The sequence below is a fragment of the Nannospalax galili genome, unplaced genomic scaffold, assembly GCF_000622305.1.
Source record: "Nannospalax galili isolate Female #2095 unplaced genomic scaffold, S.galili_v1.0 scaffold917, whole genome shotgun sequence".
Taxonomy (NCBI): Eukaryota; Metazoa; Chordata; class Mammalia; order Rodentia; family Spalacidae; genus Nannospalax; species Nannospalax galili.
The window spans coordinates 1058665-1079964 of record NW_008340972.1 but is presented as its reverse complement, the minus strand read 5'-3'; the positions used below and the strand labels follow the sequence as shown (position 1 = coordinate 1079964).

Here is a 21300-nt window from a genome sequence, read left to right as displayed (position 1 = left end):
AAACTGGAATATATTTTTGGTCTCAGCAAAATCAGTCCTTACTGTGTTTTCAGAAACATATTCTGAAATACTTAACAGTCTATGAAATTCTTTCTAAAATGTATGACCAACCCCATTGTGACCTGAAATATTTATTTTGCAACAACAAAAAAGGTAGCAACAAAGATTTCTTAGGACGTTTTTCAATAAAGAATAAAACCTTTCACGCCTTCAAAAACAGTGTATCTCATTGAACAAATGAGAATTACACATCTTCGGGTTCAGAGGCACCGCCTTCCTCAAGAGCCTTAAAATTGAAAGCTAGCTATCACCTGACTATAAAAGACCACAGACTATAATTTTACATGTACAGACTTCGTATATTTATACATATAGACTTCAAATGAGAGATGACATATTGACTTCCGTTTCTGTGATGTAGCAAATACAGCAATTGATTTTTTTTAAAGATTTGTAAGGTGTTTGATAAATGTACCCTTTTCTTACCCAGCACAGTAGTACAATTCCCTGTTCAGCTTTCAGAATCTTGTAAACAGATTCAAACAGGAATTGTGTCATCAGCAAGAGGAATGCTGGGAAAATAAAAGTAGACCATTAACGTGTATTGTGTCATTCAGCAAAGATATCAACATCTGACTCTTGGAAGTAGGAATTGGCTGTGGTTTCTCAAAATTAATTTACATTCATATATGTAAATGTATGCATGTACAAATTTACATCTACAAATGTAATAAAATCATGGTTTATAGAAGAGGCATTTTCTTGCCATTTTGAAGTCACCAGAATTAAGGGGAAAAGTCTACGCTCATGTACGTGCAACTCTCTCGAGTTGTTCACTAGGTCTGATTTTCATGCAACAGCCTGCACGTGCTTCAGCACGGACAACATGTGGCAGGTTCTCGCTCTTGTAATGATGAATAGGAGGTCTTCTGGTGTCCTCTTGAATCCATTCCTCCTCGAGTTCCATCCTTGAATCCATTCAAATGCAGGAGGGTGGCAAAGGACAGAGCAGGGGTTCGGCTCCTTCCTCCCCCTTCACATCCCCTCTCTGTCCTTTAGGAATGTCACAGCACACGTGAGTGCACATGGAGGCCAGAGCTCAGCCTGTGGTGCCATCCTAAGGAGCACCATCCACCTCCTTTGAGTCCAGGCTTCTGACTGGCCTGGAGCTCTCCAATTAGGCTTCACTGGCTGGCCAAGGAGCCCAGGGATCCAGCTGTCTCTGCCTCCCCACCACGTGCCAGCACCTGTTTTTCACAAGGGTTATGGGTATCGAACCCAGGTCCTCATGCATATTCAGCAAGCACTCTGACTGATCTCTCTCTCTAACCCTCTTACGCTGTCTTGACCTGATAAAACAGACTTTGTCACTAGTTTCCCCTAGGTTAGGCCTAGCAATCATTCGAGACACCTAAGAAATTTACAAAAGCAAGCAGCCCTGTGTGGTGGGTATTGGCTGGGACTTTCCATTCTGAGCTCTATTTAGAGAGAGGTGAGTGATATTTCACTCTCTGCTTTTAAGACTGTGCTAATCACTAGGTTTTAATCCCAGGTCAATGGCACCTGTGTAGTATCCTTACCAAACCATCCCTTCCTGAGTATCATTGGCCTAGCCATATTTTAGTCCATCTTAATACTTTGATTTGAGACATCTGAAGTCCCCAAGATGACGGGACTAGAATCCACATTGCTACATGAGTTTATCACTTTCTCCATTGGAAAATTCTCCACAGGGACAAATGATTCCACTGTGAACACGGAACATCGGAAATTATGCTGGCATTCGAAACAGGGGTTGCCAATATATGGTCAGCCAATTAAAATACGATTCTGTTATTAAAATGTTACTTGGAAAACACTCACAATCTATGTGTTCAGTTCAATGAAACCTCACTTCTGACCAAAGAGAAACAGATGATCATTGTTCTATTTACCTAAAAATTAAGTAAATTTCATCTCAGCATGTATTTAGGTGAATTCACAGGGTACAGTAATTTCACCCACAAGAGGGAGCTTGCCTTTTTATATTTCGTTACAGGATTTGAAGAACCAATTAAATTACGAATTTCTAAAAATGTTTATTAATACCAGCATCAGTGTGTCAAGTTGAGGGTTAGAATAGTCCAATTTCATGTAGCACATTTTTATAGTACATGACATATCGGGATGCCAGAAGATTGGAAAGATAATAGGAATTTTTAAACTTTTGCTAAATCTGCATCTACCATGACTTATTTGGAGGAATGAGCCTGTCACTGCCAAAGTTGTCTGGGAGAAAATGCTTTGTAGTTTGTGCACTAATTGTGCAAAACTGCCTAGAATAATTGTAAGTGCTACAAACCTAAGGTAATTACATAGCAGGAGAAAGTATATTTTAACCATCCTCTTATCAGAAGAGGGTTGTATAAACTGAGACTTTTAAATACATTTATTGGACGGGAAGAAATGCTACTATAAAAATTACAAAGATCACTGTTCTTACCAATATCAGTCCATACTTGCCCGAGCAGCTTTATAACTGCATGGATCCTGATGGATTCTGTCTTAGAGCAGAGAGAGAAATACAATTTTCTTTCAAACAAAGCAAAATAAAAAGCCCAAAGACCCACCAACACTGATTCCCTCTTGCCCTAAAATCTCTTAAAGAACACCTTAAGTTGTTAAGATGAAAATATATGGTGTCTTTAAAAGCCAAATTAACTAATCAACTCAAAATCCATCTTTTTAATAAAAATTTGATAGTCTAGGAATTAATGTCAGTAATTCACCCTCCAGAGCACTCTATTCTGTCACAGAACAGAGACACAGAAATAACCTAACTAAACTGTATGGCGATCCCTCATAAATTTGAAGGAAGGGGACAGTAAGCGTTTGGACCCTCCCCACAGGCCCTCTCAGCTCCTAGAAAACCTTGGATACAGAGCAGGGAGTTGAGGAAGAAAGGGTTAATTAACATTGCCCTTCCTTCTAGAATTCTAAACTGCCCATTGAATCGTTGTTTTTCTTCCCACTAGGGACAGGGAATCTAATGGACCTAAAATCAATACCTTATAAATGACATAAAAATATATTCATTTTATGGACTAATGTACCCGAGTGCCAGAATCCCATTTGCACTCTCTGCTTTCAATAGGAGCAACGGACCCATCTCTGCCAGTAGTGAAAGGTTACTCAGCTGCACTGGCCTCAGCTGCAGAGCGCACTGTCCTCTTAGGTGTGGTACCACGGAGAGATTGGTGGCTGCAAAGCCGCCATTGTGAGAAATCCTCTGCACAGTGCAAGGGGTGGGGACTTCTGTTAGGACCTTCACTGAGAGCCGGGCTCAGGGGGCCAGAGGCTGGTGGCCTTCTGAGGGAGCTTGGAAGGTCTCTGATTCATCATCTTGCTCCGTAACTTACATATCCAGAGGCTGGTGGCCTTCTGAGGGAGCTTGGAAGGTCTCTGATTCATCATCATCTTGCTCCGTAACTTACATACACTGCTTGAGTTCACAGTGAACGGATGTGACGATAATGAACAAACACAACTTCCCTCTGCTTGGGAATTCCATACTGATTTTAAGAACTGGATTAAAAAATAATGGCTCAAGAGGTGGAAAGGTTCACTAATACACACAGAAACCTAGGATGGAATGTAATAGAGGCAGGAGTTCAGGGGAGAAAGAAGGTATTTGATATATCAGAAATCGCATACACCAAAAATAATGACAATAGCAATAATCAAAGGTATTCGTCAGATTTTTTTTTTAGATGTTAAAGAAATAGTTGAGAAACTTTTATATTTACAGAATATTCTCCAAACCAATAGGCCCTGCCTCCTTAACTTCAAAAGCCATTTTTATTATATGCAAAGTGAGATAAGTTTTAAAAATTCTCAACCTACACCGCAACTTTATTTTCTTCCACCTTCAAGATTTTCACATCAAAGAGAGAGGGTGCCTGCCAGGCAAAGAGGGGCAGATACGGCAGGCAGGGCGGGGACAGGAGATTAAAAGCTAAAGGAAGCTCTTTACTTCGGGAACAATGTCACCTGACTCCTTTTTCTGTGATCCTACCTACAAAGCTAAGAAGGGCAGAGTGGTAAATAAGAAAAGTAACTTTAAACCAGATGCTTTTGAGAAAATTCTATCAACAGGTCAGTGTGAGATTCACTGTTCGGTTTTACTGGCTCAAAATCCATATAGTTATAAAATTGCAAAAAAAAAAAAAAAAAAAAGCCCTGTTGTTCTTTATTCCATTTGCCAAGCAGAGCCATTTATCCCCTATTAGATAAAGTATAATAGACTGTACAGAAAGGGTCACTGCCCTTCCATTTAATGATATCGCCAGCCCCGATCTGCATTTTCCCGGCAGTGTCCCTCAACACAGAATAAATGGCTGATCTCTTCACAATAACAGCTGATTTCTATTTATTAAGCTAAAAAGGTCACCATTTTCTACGGCTGGGCCGCCCTGCACTATTGATAATTTTATGCATAAACAAATGGCAAATTTGTGCCACATAAATATGCATTAGCAATTACTTTTTCCTCGGGCAACGCTCACCGCATGCAAATGTGTACCTCGCAGGGCCTGGTAGCTTTTGTTTTAGCTCTTGAACACTGAAACAAAAGAGCACAATAAACAATTTTAAATTTGCCAATCAATAAGCAATGCAAATTCAAAGGTAAATGGCAAGAAACTTGCTCAGAGACAGCAGGGCAAAAGTGAGGGCGGCGTGTGAGGCGGAAGGATTTTCTTTCTTTCCTGTTCATAATGAGAAGGGTAAAGTACTCTCGACACAGACCAGCCAGCAAGGTTGGTCCTGAGGCTGATGCCAGATGGGCAAGTGGAAAACACACACATGTTGAATAAACACGCGTGCATACCCTGAAAGGGGGTCAGGGCGAAATCGTGATCCTTTAAGGCTTTTGAGAAGCGTCACCTACTCAGATTTCTAATGTCCAGCTTCAGAGACTCAAAGTTGGAATTTCAGAGAATTTTAAGAACTGATTGGCTGAGCTACAGCCTCATGTATTCAAAGCACCATCGTTCTGCCTTTGCCTCCGCTGGGCTTTCCTGGCGTCAACTTCCAAAGGAGAGGGACTGGGCGCTGCCAAGAAATAGGACACCAGGAAGCTGGAGAGATGAATTCAGGGGTTTAGAGCACGAGCTATGCAATCATAGGGTGGGAGTTCCGATCCCCATGTCCACATAACATGTCAGTTGTTCTTGTAGATTCCTGGAACTCTGCCTCCAGGGGTCCCATGCTGTCTTCTGGCCTCCTGGCATGCACAGGCATGCACACACACACACACACACACACACACACACACACACACACAAATATAACATTTTTAAAACAGAAGAGGGAATGGGACACCTTTAGGAACAGGAGGAGAGAAGGGGTGATAAGCGACGATTAAGAAACAAAAAGTGGGGCTGGAGACATGCTTAGCGGTTAAGAGTGCATGCTGCCCTTGCAGAAGACCCAAGTTTGGTGCCCAGCATCCATGCCAGGGGACTAGAGTCCATCTATACCTCCGGCTCCCAGGGATCTTTTGACCTCCTCGGGTACCTGTAGTCACATGCACACTCTCACATATGAACACAATTTTAAACTTTAAAGAGAGAGAGAGAGCACAAAAAGCATCTCACAGAATAATTAGAAAGAAGCACCTGATCACACAACATTATTCAAGGATTCTCTCAGAACACAGGAACAGAGAGAGAGGGGAACAGTGAAGTCAAAGAAGGTCTGGAGAAAGTGTCACCTAAGTTAAAGACGCAGTGAAATGTCAAGTCAAAAAGAGGTGGGCTGCCCTATCAGCAGTGAACTGGAAGGCACCCTTTCCCAAACACGCTTCTGAGTCATTCCCACTGAGATTACTGGCTTCATCTCTGTGGGTTGTTGACACTGTTACTAATGCTCCTGCTTCACAGGGCAGACGCTCAGGGAGGTTGAGAAACTCCACAGTTCTTCACAAGAAAGTTGAAGCTGGACTTGCAGGCCACATGAGGCAGCCTGCATTTTAATGCTGCTGTTCACAAACTTCCTAAGAGCCTACACTCGGAGACCCAACTGGAAAAGTGCTTCCCAGATGTGTGGACAGCTTTGCCTTTGCATAAATAAGACAAATGTATTTGACAAATAAATTCAGAGCTGATGCAAGTTTCTTTGATGAACTTATTAAAGTATTTCAGCTTCTGTCAAACATACAGTTACTAATTTGTGTGTTATATGGATGCACCTTCATACATTAACACAAGCCCACTGAGAACAGACCAGGGCCTTCATAATCATCTGTAAACAGAAGCGCTTTGTGATCTGTCTTAATATGATTAAAGCTTTTACTGTCACACAGAAGATCAACCAGGTTTCACCACAAATTGGGAAAGTATTTTGAGCCTAAATGTAAATAAGTCAACCTGGCATTCTAAAGATACCACTGAGAGGGGACTGTGTTGCTCCAGCCACTGCTCATCACAGAACTCTTAGAAGCCTCAGAGAAGGAGCCTGAAAGCTAATCTTCTCCAGAGAAGCCCATGAAGCCTTGGAAATATCTCCTTCCAGAGAACATCAGAGTTAGAAAGCCCAAGACCTTGGGGCTGGGGAGAGAGTACCATAGGAGACAAGTTTTGTCCCATAGGGGACATGAGTTTCATTCCCAGAACACATCTAAAAAATACAGAGTGGGGATGCATGCTTGTAATCTCAGTTCTGTGGAAACAGAGACACAATCCTCGGGGCTCTCAGGCCAGCCTATCTAAATTCCTTTGTGAGTTCTAGGCCTATCTTCAAAAAAAAGGAGGCTGGAGAGATGGCTCAGTGGTTAGGAGCACAGGCTGCTCTTATAGAGGACCTGGGTTCAGCTCCCAGCACCCACAGAATGACCAGAACACCAGTTCTAGAGGATCCAGCACTCTGCTGGCCTCTGTGGGCACTACACACACATGATGCACTTAGATACGTGCAGGTAAAACATTCACCTCACCCATAAGCTAAATATAAATATATAATTTTTTTTTTGTCTTTTTGAGACAGGGTCTCCCTGTAGCCCCAGCTGACCTGAACTCACTATATAGACCAGGCTGGCCTTGAACTCACAGAGATCCGCCTACCTCTGCCTCCCGAGTGCTGGGATTAAAGGCGTGTACTAGAGGACCAATAACTGAATTTTTCCTCTGGCCTGCACACCATATGCACACACATGTGCAGAAAGACACACACACACACACAGAGAAATTAGGGGATATTGATACTATATTGGCATTATGTAAATAAGAAAAAGATGGCCCCCAGAACAGACCAAATAATGTGTCACATGTATGAACATATATGTAGATTCTCAAAAACACTTGATACTTAATTATAAAAGTGTTATTTCTAATACTGAACTAATTTTGTCTTTCACTGTTATTCCTCTTTGGGATGCTCTCTTAACTTGATCTCACAGCTTGAACATAAAGACATTTGAGTGTAATTTATCTCACTACAGACAAGCATGAGCCCGATGTCACCCCCACACCACTGGACAACGTTTTCATGACACTCACTGCTGTTCAACAACCTCTGACTCTCTATGTAAGGTAAAGGTTTCAGACAAAAATTATTCCTGTGGAAGTAGGGTTTGGATAAAACTTAGAATTCCTCGTGGACCATATGATGTATAATGTGGTAGGCAGAAACACACAAGACGTGTGCAAAGCTGATGTCTTACAGGACAGTGAAGTTCCAAAGGGCTCTGTTTGGACTCTACAGGCTGAGGATGGGAGGACTGTGCTGGCCCCAGTCCTCCTTCCCTAGATTGCTCCCCTCCCTTCCCCCAACCCCCAGGAACCATTCTAAGCATATGCTACTACTGAGCTACACCCATAAATTTACACTATTTAAATAAAAGGGATTCAGGAAACAACAGAGAGCAGAGAAAATTCTAGAAAGACTTTTGCATGGGCAAAGGGAGAGCCAATGCCTCACTTGGACTAAGTGAGGAGAATGTCCACAGGTCTCTTGGCCACAGATCCTTGCTCTGCCTGTCTTGTACTCCACTGACCCCTGACATGGGATGGTCCCTGGGCCAAATTTCCTGAGTCCCCCAGCAAACCGCCTTGAAAATTCCAATATTAAGAGATTGGATCAAGGTTTTTAGGTGTGTGTGGGCAGGTGTAGGTAGGTCTCTGTCTCCTTTAGAGCTATTTTTCTTTTAAAAAAATTACAAATGTGTGTGAAAACAGAGATGTTAGTACAAGAATATTCCCATTAAGCCTCTCTGAGTTTCACCATCTTTGGAATTTCTGCACTTGCAATCGTTCCGCTTGTCTCCAGGCCACAGGTGTTTCAAAGATGGAGCCAAGTACCTGCTCCATCTCTATTGGGCTCCATCTCCTGCAAGACAGTCTCACATGGTTCCAGCCTCTGCCCTGGGACCTTGGGCCTGAGGCCTCCTGCTGCTGGTGTTAGACTGGGAGGGACTGCTTGCTGTTTCTGATTTATAATCCATTACTGTCAATGAGCAACAGTCCTTCAATATCACAGGCTCCCTCCTAAAAATAAACAGAATGGGGGCTGGAGAGATGGCTCAGGCACTAAGAGCACTGACTGCCCTTCAGCAGACCTGGTTTCAGTTTCCAGCACCCACAAGGCAGGTAACAGCCATTTGTAATGCCAGTTCCAGGGGATCTGACACCCTCTTCTGGCCTCCACAGGCATTGCATGCTCATGGTGCACTTACATACATGCAGGCAAAACACTCATACACATAAAATAAAACTAAAATAAAGAGTGGCTTCTTTTTTGTTTGGACCCTGACCAGGTGAACTGTCTGTTTTCTTTAGCTCCCTAACACTTACTGCCATATCGTTATTACCCTTATTTACAGCTTCCCTCGAAGTGGGTCAAGGTTTCACGGAGAAAGGACCCTTCGCACAGCATGCTGGTCCAGTGTGCTACACGCTCACGCACAGCCACTACTGCACATGGAGGCAACCATATCCCACATCATTGGTTAGCTGTGCCTTAGTATCCTTTCCTCTGTATAGATGTGTCTTGGTCCATGGGTCAGTGAAAAGCAACAGAGACCTGTGGCCATGGAAATTCCACATCAGAGCCTAACCTTAAGAAAATGAACCCAGTCTATTTTAAGGAGTTGGTTCAACCTGGAGTTAAAATCCATTTCCCAAGCGGTAGGTGGCAGACTATGTAACCAAGTTTATGTTTTAGACAAGTTATGTTTGATGTGTCATCACTTGGTGAATGAAACATGACCTTCTGGTATCAAGAATAAACACATGCATCATGAAGATGAGAGCTGGTCTCTGGCTTGCACACAGTTACATTTTGAAAAATTATGGATGATGAATCAAACATGTAGACTGAATTTCCCTGAAACAGATATGTGCTTAATAATTAATGGGAAAGGATAAAAGCAATATTTATGGTTTTATCTTATCCAAGACACTTGAATGATGATGTAGGAACCATATTGCTAAACTGAGACAAACGTCACATTTGAACTATAATCTGTGAGGAAAATTTAAAATCTAAAAAAGCTTTGATGGAGATGATAGACTTAAATTCATGAGCTAGAACTTTAATCTGATTAAATAAGGCATTATTATAAATTAAAAAAGAGACTTGCTTTATGGATAATTCACATGACTATTTTTTAACTTTATTGTTGTTATTATTGTATGTTCAGGCATGTACTTGCCACAGCATGTGTGAAAGTCAGAGGACAACTGTGTGGAGTCAGTTCTCTCCTTCCCTCTTTACTTTTAGTCCTGGGATTAAACTCAGGTCATCAGAATTATATAGCAAGCACTTTTACCTACAAAGCCATCATGCTGGCCTAAGACTGCAATGTTTGACAGTGCTCACAACACAGGCTAAGAATGAAGCATGGCAGAGAGAGGAAGGAGGATCAAGTTGATAATCACACAGTGGTCATAAAAGCTGGTTAAATCAGACACTCAGAGCTAAGAGCTGAACTCAAATACTAATGCAGACCTGGTTTTCATCCTCTATCTAGAGAATTAGATAGGTGTTTTAACCCAGTGTGCCATGGTGTTAACTTTTCCTATTCATCCCAAATAGAACAGCCATGGCAGCTAAAGAAATACCTAAGTCTAGTTTGGTGAACCACTGAGTTTATCAGATCCACTTACAGTGACATGGGTGACAGGCCACTTCCAGAAGTATGAGGAACCCCAAAAAGCTGCATCACTAAAAAGTCCCACATCTGCATGAATGAATCAGCTCCTCTCCAATTAATTTTGACTGATCTCTATACATTCTGGTATCGCCAGTGATCATGTACAGGCAGCTGAGGGGGAGGTGCAGAAGGGAGTGGTTGAATCTCAGGTGAGGGTCTAATAACCCTCCCAACCCCTCCTTCTATGAGGGAAGGTCAACAGTCCAGCCTTTAGGGGTCTCTTTGAAAGTAATCACAGCTGCTCTGATTAGGCGGTCATGGATGTCTTGCTTGGAGGACAGCATTTCATAGCAAGTGAGTTAGGTACATGTACTCAACCAGGTCTAGTCAGAGTGAAAAAGATAAACCCGGCTGTGGAAGAAGCCAACCAGTGCGGAAGACATTCCAGTATCAAAGCCATTTGGCATTGAAAGTCTTGGAGTTTCTTGCTCCAAGTTAAAAAACAAAGTTTGTTTTGTGTGTGTGTGTGTGTGTGTGTGTGTGTGTGTGTGTGTGTGTGTGTGTGCGTGCGCACGCAGGTACACATATGTGTCTGTATACGGATGCCAGAGAATGTTGCTCCCTAGAAACCATCTACCTTTGTTTTTGAGACAGGGTCTCTCACTGACCTTTAAATTGCCAAGTAGCTCAGGCTGGCTGGCCAGCAAGCTCCAGAGATCTGTGGGTCTCTGCCTCCCCACAACCACTGTTGGGATTAAAACAAAGGATTCTGCGACTCAAACTTGGGGCCTGAGGCTCTAACTGCTCCAAATGGTAAGCAGTTTACTGGTTGAGCAATGTCCCTTGGCACTTTGTTTTTAAAGGCAGGAAGATAGAGATGTAAATTTCAGTGCATGATGAAACAAAATGAGTTAACCAGCAATGAAGTTGACTGAGAAGAGCAGGTATGTCAGCGTTTAAGCAAGGGTTCTGTATTTAGACAGTGGGTCACTTCTGCCTTCATTATCATCCATACCAGTGACCACTGACATAATCCTTTCAGCTCTCCATGCCTGTCTCCTTGACTGCAAACCCATCCAAATACACAGTCTAGCCAGGAAAGGTAGAAGATTAGACAAACAGAACAAAGGCAGGACCACCTGCTGAGAGGTGGGGACAGGATTCCTGGGGTGAATGGGATGGGTCTGAGGTCACCCAGATTTAAGACCCATCCTAGTCTGAAATGCTTCATTCCTCAAGTGGAATGTGTGTGTTCACACTGTTGTAGGAAGGAAGGCATCAGCTACTGAAAGGGAACGGGTTTGCTATAGTTCTGCATTACGAAGAAGGTTAGGGGCTAGGGACTGCCATCGGAACACAGCAGCCTTACAAGCACAAAGACCTGAATCTGATCCCCAGAACCCAGGTCAAAAAGCCACACGTTACGATATGCATCTGTAATCCCACCACTGGAGGCAGAGCTGCAAGGATCCTGGGCTTCACTGGACAGTGAGCCTAGACTACTTGGCACGTACCAGGATATGAGACCTTGTCTCGAAAACAAAACAAAAAGCATGTACATCACCTACGAATAGCTCTCCAGATTGTCTTCTGGCATCCACAGGTACCCACCCCCATAGGCATGTGTGCCTACATTTGCACACGCACACACACACACACACACCAGTTATAACCTTAGCTCAAAGTGGCTCATTTTTGGCCAAAGGTAAAAACTCATAAAACTGACAAAATATCTCTAGTCATTGAAATACATACATCTTAAATAAGTCAGGCATGGTTCCTTGAAAAAAAAAAAATACGATTAATTAAAAAAACAACAAGCATATTGAATGAACGTTATCAACTTCCTCCTTTCTGAACTCTCCTGTTCCTGCATGCAGGGATGAGGTGTGGCTGCTGGGAAGTGTGAACAAAGGACTTCTCCTTTTGAACAGGGTGCTGTTTCTCTGAGCTGTAATCTTCCCACCTCTCCTTCTGTCATGGTGACTCCTCACTTGGCAACCAAGAACACAGGACAGACAGCTCCAAGGGCCTAAAGGGCAGCTTCAAAAAGACAGATCTCAGATCCGTCTATGCAACGCCCCAGGGTTCCGCGGTTATTTCAAGGAGTGCTCTAAAATTTTCAAGAAATTCTTTAAAAAATCATTTTCCTTTCTTTTTTTAACCTCCATCCTAACCATTAAACGAGTCTCCAAGCATCTCCACTTCTGATTTGGTTCTCAGTGATTCTTTCAAGTGAGTCTGAAAGGCTCTGCTGCTTTTCTCCAAATTAAAAACAAAACAAAACAAAACTCACAGATGGATGGGGACTTGTTCCCAAATCACAAAACTTGAAGCAAAGAAGCAAAGAAAAGACGTGAGTTTAGTCCCCTTCCCTGCTCCCCGGTTACTCAGTAACAAATCCCATACCAGACCTAAGAACTGGCAAATGATCCCTCAAGGTATGGGACAACTGGTTTCAGCTGGTTTCTTCTGGGGACTGTGCATGTTTCTTAGCACCACACTCTCTGCCTGCTCATTCATTGATAAAATGTTGTTTCTATTCCTGTGTCTGTGTGTCTGTGTGTGCGTGTGTCGGCCAGAGACAGATGTCAGGTGTCTTCCTCTATTGCCTCCCCATCTTACTTTTTGCTTATTTTTATGTGTATGAGTGTGTTGCCTACATGTATGTAAGTGTATCTATGTTGTGCAATGCACATAGAAGCCAGAAGAGGGTGTTGGATCCCCTGGAACTGGCATTACGAATGGTTGTTAGCCACCATGTGGGTGTTGAGACCTGAACCCAGGTCCTCTGCAAGAGCAGCCAGTGCTCCTCATCACTGGTCATCTCTCTAGGCTCTCCATCTTCTTTTCTGAGATAGGGTCTCTCACTTGGTCCTCATGGGTTCAGCTGGGCTGTCTGGCCAATGAGCTCCAGGGATGCACCTTCCTGTGTCTCCCCAGTGCTGGGATTACGGCCATGCACCCCAAGTCATGCTTTTACATGAATGTTGGGGATCTAAACTCGGGTCCTCATGCACGCATGACAAACACTCTCATGACTCAAAATGGAATTGGAAGTGGCACTGTACAGCTGAATGTGACTTTGCTCCCTGGGGGATGTTGGGGATGTCTGTCAGGAGTCTCATTGTGAGGATAGGCAGGACGCAGAATGCTACTAAGCATCCCATGTAGGTGAGATAGTGAGCATGGCTCTAAAGATCTCAGGACACAGAACAGCTCCCCACAATATAGAATTCTCTGATCTAAAATGTAGAAAGTGCCGAGGTCCTGAACCCCCTGGAGAGACGCTGTTTTTATTTAAGCCATCTGGTTTTGGCTTTTACTGTTGTTACACAGACGTAATAATGCTTTCAGAGTCTAACATTTCCGGGGTGCTAATGACTGGTTTGGCATAAGGCGATCAGCTCTTATCTCTTTTCCAATTCCACTAAACACCCCATGTCTCCTCTTTACTGTTCAATGATACACTGAGCTGTGGTTCAAGTGACAGAGGTCACCATTACTGAGATAAATGGATCATAAAATCATCCATCATGGTATTTATTACACTTTGCAGAGAAGAATGTTAAAAAAGAAAGTGATGCAAATGGGGACAACGAGAATCATCCATGTCAACCCGAGATGGAAAGTTGTTCCTGAGGAAATGGGTGACCTCTGACTGTTCCTTCACGTACGGCATCCAACCAAAACTTGTTCACCACACACATCATACTCAGTGCTGCACTTGGGTTTCTGTGCATGTACTATATTCAACAGAACCCTAATAATTGATCATGCCCTCTTCTCAGAGAAAGCTGCTGCCCTTTGCCCTCAAGCGGTTCACACCCTTCACTGAAGGATGTCCTTGTCTGCTGTGTGCTAACCCCAGGTTACCATCTTTGCCCTTAGTTTTAACACCAGTCGAAGAAACACATTGGTGGTTGGGCAGCAAAATTATCTGGGCACAAGCACGTTCCCTGATGTTTCCTGTGTGGGGATCTCCATGCTCAGTCATGGGATCTGTAATCAACTGAATAATGACTTAGGAACTTAAACTTAGGTCACCTACTCCTTTAAGAACCCATTGAAGGAACTAGACAGATTGCTCTGTGGTTAAGAGCACTGGCTGCTCTTGCAGAGGACCTGCGTTTGATTCCCAGCACCCTCGTGGTAGCTAACAACCATCTGTAACTCTGGTTCCAGGACATCCAATACCCTCTTCTGACCTCTATGGGCATTGCATGACATGGCTCTTACAAACATGCAGGCAATACACTCATACACAGAAAATAAAAATAATAAATAATTTTTTATGTGTATGTGTATTGCCTGCATGTATGTGAGTGCACCCATGTTGTGCAATGCTGCAGAGGTCGGAAGAGGGCTTCAGATTCCCATGGAACTGGAGTTAATGATGGTTCATAGCCGCCATGTGGGTGCTAGGAATGGAACCCAGGTCCTCTGCAAGAGCAGACAGTACTCTTAACTACTGAGCCATCTCTCCAGCTCCAATAAATTTAAATGAAAAAAAAAAAAAAAAAAAAAAAAAAAAAAAACAAAGACTATAAGATCACTCAAAAGAAATAAAATTGCCACGTGGCTGCCTCATTCTTTTTCGGTTTGTCATGTGTCCATGTTTCATGAAAGTGAAGGCTCAACTTTCCTTTCTTCAGGACTTGCCTTCCAAGGACTCATGTGTAGCTGAAGCCTTGGATTACTGACACTGTATCTCCCTGCAGTCACAGAGCAGGTCTGTTTCCTGTCTACACCATAGGCATAATGCCTCATTTATGGGCAAGGCAAGGCCTGCACACTAGTTCATCATAAAAGGCGTAGGTGGAGAGGTGGTTCAGCAGTTAAGAGCACAGCCTGCCCTCACAGAGGACCCTCATTTAGTTCCCACCACCCACATGGCAGCTAAAAATTGTCCATAACTCCAGTTCCAGGGGATCCGATGCCTCCTCTGGCCTCCTCAGGCATTGCACACATGTGGTACACTTATATACACACAGGCCAAACACACACACATAAAATAAAATTAATTTTAAAAGATTCAGGCTTCCTGGGCTGTTTCTCACCCTCTGAAGGCTGTCACTTTCTTTTAATCACCATAGGGGAATCGGGGCTCTGCATGCTGGTGGGAATGCGGATACTTTGGCTGCTTCCAGTGCTCTAAGGAAAACACTGATCTATCCGTGACCTGGGAGTTCACACCCTTCCAGCAACATCCAGGACAGTTTTGCAAGCTATATCAGCTTAAAGTACAGTGAAAAACTCCAACCCTTCACAGCAACCCGATAAGCAGGCTATTCTTATCAGACTGCATGTTATCCACACATGCAAACCAGAACCATCAGGTATCTGCTGGGAACCAGAGAGGAGGGGCCATAGGTCATAGACTCTGCATCCAAAAGCACCTTTGAAAGGGCACACTATGTTGTTAAGCTTGTTTCAACAATAACAACCAAAAATGTATTTGGTTACCAATAACACAGGAAGGCTTTATAACTCAGAAGGCTTTATAACAAGTATTTTAGATTTGGGACTTTTTCAAATTTTTTAATATTCACATATATAAAATGAGGTATGTTAGGATGGGCCCCAAGACAAAAACGCAAAATTCACTTAGATTTCACATACACCTTATACACACAGCCTCAAGGTAATTTTCTATCATATTTTTACTGCATCTGAATTTAGACTGCAGCTTGCTACAGGAGGGGAGATGTGGAATTTTCCACTTGTGGTACCCTGTTGTGCTCAAAAGTGTTGAATTTTGAGCATTGCCGATATCTGATTTTCAGATTTGGGGTTTTCAAGCTGTCCTTGTTGTAGTTGATAACTCTGAAGTCATTCTGCCAGCACACAGATGTAGTAACCATGATTTCCCTCACTAAACAGAAGGAGAGAAAGGCCTGGATAAACGAAGGCCCTTGACCAACGCTGCACAGCTGGCCAGTGGAGTCAGGCGGTAGGCTCTTGGGAACATGAATATAGCCTGAGTCCTTAACCTGTTTCTTCCCTGCCTCCCCTCTGGGCCACACACTGGTGGTTCAAAGGCACAGTCCATGTCCCCAAAGGACAACACTCTAAAGAGGGAAAAAAGTTAGCAAAGATAGCATCAACAGAGTGCTCCCAGGACTGTGCTGGGTATGGATAGAAAGTTCTAGAGCAAGGAAGGGCCTCACCACTCCCCTGAAGTCAATGATAATTTCTCAGACAGAACAAGAACTAAAGAGAAACTTGAAGGATGACCTGGACCAGGGAAGGAGAGAGGATCCTCTAGTTCCTGATTTTTACATGAGAAAAACAGAAGTTCAGACACAAGGCCAAGGTCACATCCTATAAGCCAGGATTGCAGTGTATGGCTACTGAATTTTTACCATCCCCTCCCCAATTTATTCTCTATTTTGTATCGGGGATGGATAGGCAACAGTCAGTAATATCTACTGGTTTTACTGTTATTATTAGCATTTTTCTAATTTTTAAAAATATGGTATCAGGGCTGTAGAGATGGCTCAGCGGTTAAGAACACTGATTGTTCTTGCAGAAGACTTGGGTTCAAATCCCAGCACCCATATGGCAGCTAATAACTGTCCTTAACTCCAGTTCCAGGGGATCCGACAGCCTCTTCTGTCCTCCGTGGGCATTGCACCACACTGGTGCACTTGCCTACAAGCAGGCATAACATTCATACACATAAAATAAAAATAATAAATAAAATATTTTAAAATATGGTATCATTAGGTATTGAGTGTTGAAGGAAATAATGAATGAACTCAGTCTTAGAAGGTTACTCCTCGTTAAGACAGGCACAGTATACGACGAGGTAGTGAAAGAGTTAATAAATCACTAGGACATTTAAATATTATCTCCTGTGAGATTTTATTGAAGGGTTTATCATGATTATAGACAAAGTTCCAACAAGGTCAACATCAATGTTCTAAAGGCGTGAGCAGGTAAGCTGAACGGAGATCAAGTAAATTGTTTAAATGTTATGGCGCAGGTAGTGCTCACGGGCATGCGTCTCTGCCACCAGCCCAACTTCCATTAGCACAGTTAGAAACTCAGATATGAAGAAAATTACTCTAACTTCAGCTATTGCTCTAAGGAGCTATTGCTGTGGAATAGAAATGAAGAGATGTAGATAAATCTGCTAATGTTCATGATATTCACAGAAGTGTGCAGAGAGGAACAGAAAACCGAAAGGAGAGAGCTCGTGGAAACGGCTCCTGATGGAAACATTTGAGGCCAGCTGCATCACTTCCTGGGTTCTAGATAGAGTGCTGTCAGGCGCTCTGAGAGCTATTTGGTGTGGCTTGTAGATGGTACTGATACTTGGAATGGTAGGTCAGCTAAGAAAGAGTAAACCTCCTGAAAGGTGAGAAATTCACCTATGTCATGTGCATGTATTAGTTTCTTTTCGGTTGCTGTGATAAAACACCATGACCAAGGTACCTTAGAGGAGGAACAGTTTATTAGGCTTACAGTTCCAGTAGAGTCCACTGTTCAGGGAGGCAAAGAGGAGGCAGCCAGAGCAGACAGCTGAGCACTCACGTCCTCAAGCAGGCACAGGAAGCAGAGACAAATTCAAAATTGGGACAGGGCTATGAACTCTCAAAGCCCACTCCCAGTGACGTGCTTCCTCGAGCACGGCCACACCTCCTAAAGGTTCCAGGACCTCCACAAACAGCACCACCAATTGGTGACCAAGTTTTCAAATACTTGGAAGCTATGGTAGACATTCTCATTCAAACCACCACACCGTGTCACCTAGGTACCGTGGTGGGTGCTGAAAAAAAATGGACATAGACAGGCTGAGGTTCCTTCCCTATGATTGCACCTACCCTAGGCAACATGGAGATATCAGTAACACAGAGATAAATGGAATCACCTCTATAGTCCACCCAATCAGCACTCACACAGCAGGGCTGCCCTGAGTCAGGGTCCATGATAGAGCCACAAGAAATCCAAGCAAGAAGTGGAACCCAGGACTGTAACAAGCATGCTAATAGCTATTTGCCTTTCAAACATCAGTTGTTTGCTGGATCTTCCCAGAGCCCCCAGTGAGCACTGGGCACAGGGTACCAAGATCAGTGGCAGTCTGTCTATGTGACAGTTGGTTAACTTACAAACAGAAACTTGAGGACCATGGACAAGCCGGAACACATAATAACACAGAAAGGCGTCAACAGGCCAAGGACTGCTCGGTGGCAAAAAACAAAACTAAAACAACTACAAACAAGAAACTTAGGAGAAAATAAACATCACAGATGATGTAACCTGAGGGTAAATAGTAAAAAAAGTACCAGCAAAAAAGCACAAGGAGGGGAACTTTCCTGGAATCCCATTTTAATTCTAATTTTACATCAGGAGGTGTGATCCCCTGGCCTGCCAAACTCACACTGATACTCATTTCTGAAAACTGAACTAAAATTTTCTTACTTCAGAATTCAGCTGATGGCCTTTAACCTTTCTCCCCTTCAAATAGCATAAAACCCCACATCTAATTTACCGCTTTGGGTCATCCTATAGTGTGGCGTGAAATAAATCAATAAACAGCAACAGAATAGAAATCACTGCACTAAATAGTATGGTACCATTTGTAAGATTATTGGGACCGCCTAAGTCCCCAAAAATAAGATCGAGGAGCTGCCAAAGTGTCAGGAACACATTTGTCTAAAAGTGTACACTACAAACACTAAGCAGAAGTTCCACATGGGAACCCACAGAATTTGCTGGAATATTTCCATCTGTTCACCTGCCAACAAACAATGCTCTTGGGACAAGTGCTAGGGGCTCATCTAGGACAGACCTGGAGACTTGCACTGCTCTGGTCCCCGGCTTTGCTTCAAGAGGTTTCTTCCTAACCCTCCAAAGAGCCTCCTGGGGGCACTAAGACAAAGCTGTTTCTGTTTTCCCTCTCTCTATTTGATTCCTGCCAAGGGAACTAATATCAATATCAAAGGTAATACCTGCTGTTCACGGGGTTGGGGGGGGCTTTCTACCTCTGGAACTCAGGGGGGATGGTTTCATAAGCAAATGTGAACAATCTCACAAACACTCAAGCCCAGCAAACCCCATCCCCACCCTCGCATGTACTCCATGAAACAGAATCGCCCAAATGTGTAGTCATCCATGGTTTTAAACAATTCTACCCTCCTAACATGGCTAACATCTAATCTGAAAACAGCCATCGACTCCAGACTTCAGCAGGGAACGGACTCGAACTTTGCCTCTAACCCAGGAACTCACCGTGAGGACATCAGCAGGAACTGCCTGCTAGTATAGCATGTTAGATACATGCAGTAAAAACGCCATGCAGAAGAGCAGTGCACATCATGTGTTACAGTAGACAGAGATGCACTTTCACATTCCAGAGAGTGGGCTTTGTCTCCCCAACAGCAGTGCGGACAGATGCCCTCTTGGAATTCTACCTTAAGCTATTTCGTTAGGCATATTCAAGCATTCAAATTTGTTGGGGGAAAAAAAAAAAAAACCTGAAATAAGCCGCTCCTTTTTCTTCACTTCTCAGCTGCAGCGTGGCTTTCAAAAAATAAATATTGACAGCTACAGGGGCCCTCACCTAGCTCAGCAGGGAAATCCTCTCACTCTCTCATACATACCACTATAGCAGTGTTTCAAAGAATCACCAGGTCCCCTGCAGCAGGCAGTGGCCTCAACAGGTCAAGAGGCTTTGGTGATTTTCAAGATTATCACCCTCTCCTCCCATCCCAGGGCTGCAGGTCCGGTCAAGACCTTCAGGAACTCTACACGCAGCCACTCTCCGTGTGGAGCTGGGGTTGCAGCTCAGAGCCTTCTAAGGAAACAGATCGTACATGGGCTATGGTGTCAGCCACCGCCACGGCCCGCAGTGTCTGTCTGTCAGGAGTAGCTGTCTATTCTAAGTATCACACAGGGCATCCTGGGGCGGCATCCACATCATTGACTGCCATACTCCTTCCTCCCTGATTTCTATCCTCTGTCAAGTTCAGACGTGGACTGTACATGCATGGTTAACTGTCACAGAAACTGCACTGACGCTCCTCTCCCTGGACATAGTATTCCTTTTCTGAGAGTAACAATATGTGATGTACCATAGTCTCAGGTTCGAAGAATGGCATTTCTCAGTTAAAATTCAGAAAGTAGATTTTCTTTTTAATTTTTTTCATTATTAATTTGTTTTTCTTTAATCGCTTTATTCTAGTGAACTCACAAATACAAACAACACACAGCTGGTTTAAGGAAGCCGCTCAACACTTATCCAGTCCTAAACTCTGCATCTCAGTGAACCTTGTACAGTTAGAGTAACTGTTCTGGAACCCTGGAGCATCACTAAGGGGTTTATACTTTCTCTATCAATTATAGGGTTTTGTTTTTAGTGGTTCTTGCTATTTCAATATTCAGAAAACTGATTTCACTTATCCACCATAAAAAAGAAAACTATGACAGAGTTGAAGCTAGAAAAAAAAATTAGCTTTGTAATCTTATATGCAGATCCTAGCTTATAATGCACGTGTGTGTGTATGTGTGTGCATGTGTATGTGTAAGTGTAGATATAGTATAAAAATTTTTTAAAGTAATAGGTGATGAAGAAGGGTGGAATGTAGGCAAAAGAATGCACGCATTGTGAAAGAAATTGCAGAGCTGAATTTTCAGACTTTACAAAGTATTGTAAAACTTGTGTTGCAACTCCAAGTCTATTAAGGTGCACATGCACTCAGAGCACCTCCTCTTATTTTCAGGATATTTTTCCTTCTATGGAACTAACAGTGAGGTGACAACCATGCAGACATGCTACATCCAAATATTAAATATTACGAGTGGTCCTGGCACAGCAGTGTCTGTAGGATATACAGTATGGTTTCTGTGGGCTATAGAATATTCTTAATGTTTTACATAGGGTATTTTTTTTTTCATTCCAATTTCAGAAAAATAATAGGTGGGAAGCATGTAGACTCAGCCACTGTGGGAGGACACAGGCTGGATGGTGTCAAACCACTTCAAATGTGACTCTTTCTTAATCTTAAAAAATAAGATCTTAAGGAAGAGTGATGTACGGTGATTCATGCCTGTAATCTCTGCACTCAGGAGGCTGAGGCTGAAGGATTGCCATGAGACAGAGGCCATCATGGGCTACATGGGGAACTACAGGCCAGCCTGAGCTACGGAGTGAGAGGCTGTCAAAA

General features: G+C 43.2%; 1 long non-coding RNA gene across 1 annotated transcript in view; it reads right to left on the bottom strand.

The window, feature by feature from the left end:
• Positions 1-490: 490 nt before the first annotated feature.
• The window catches only part of LOC115070904, a 135438-nt gene continuing 114628 nt past the window's right edge, over positions 491-21300 (bottom strand). The window contains exon 3 of the long non-coding RNA XR_003850006.1: positions 491-572. This is a non-coding gene — a long non-coding RNA (uncharacterized LOC115070904). The remainder of the gene's footprint in view (positions 573-21300) is intronic.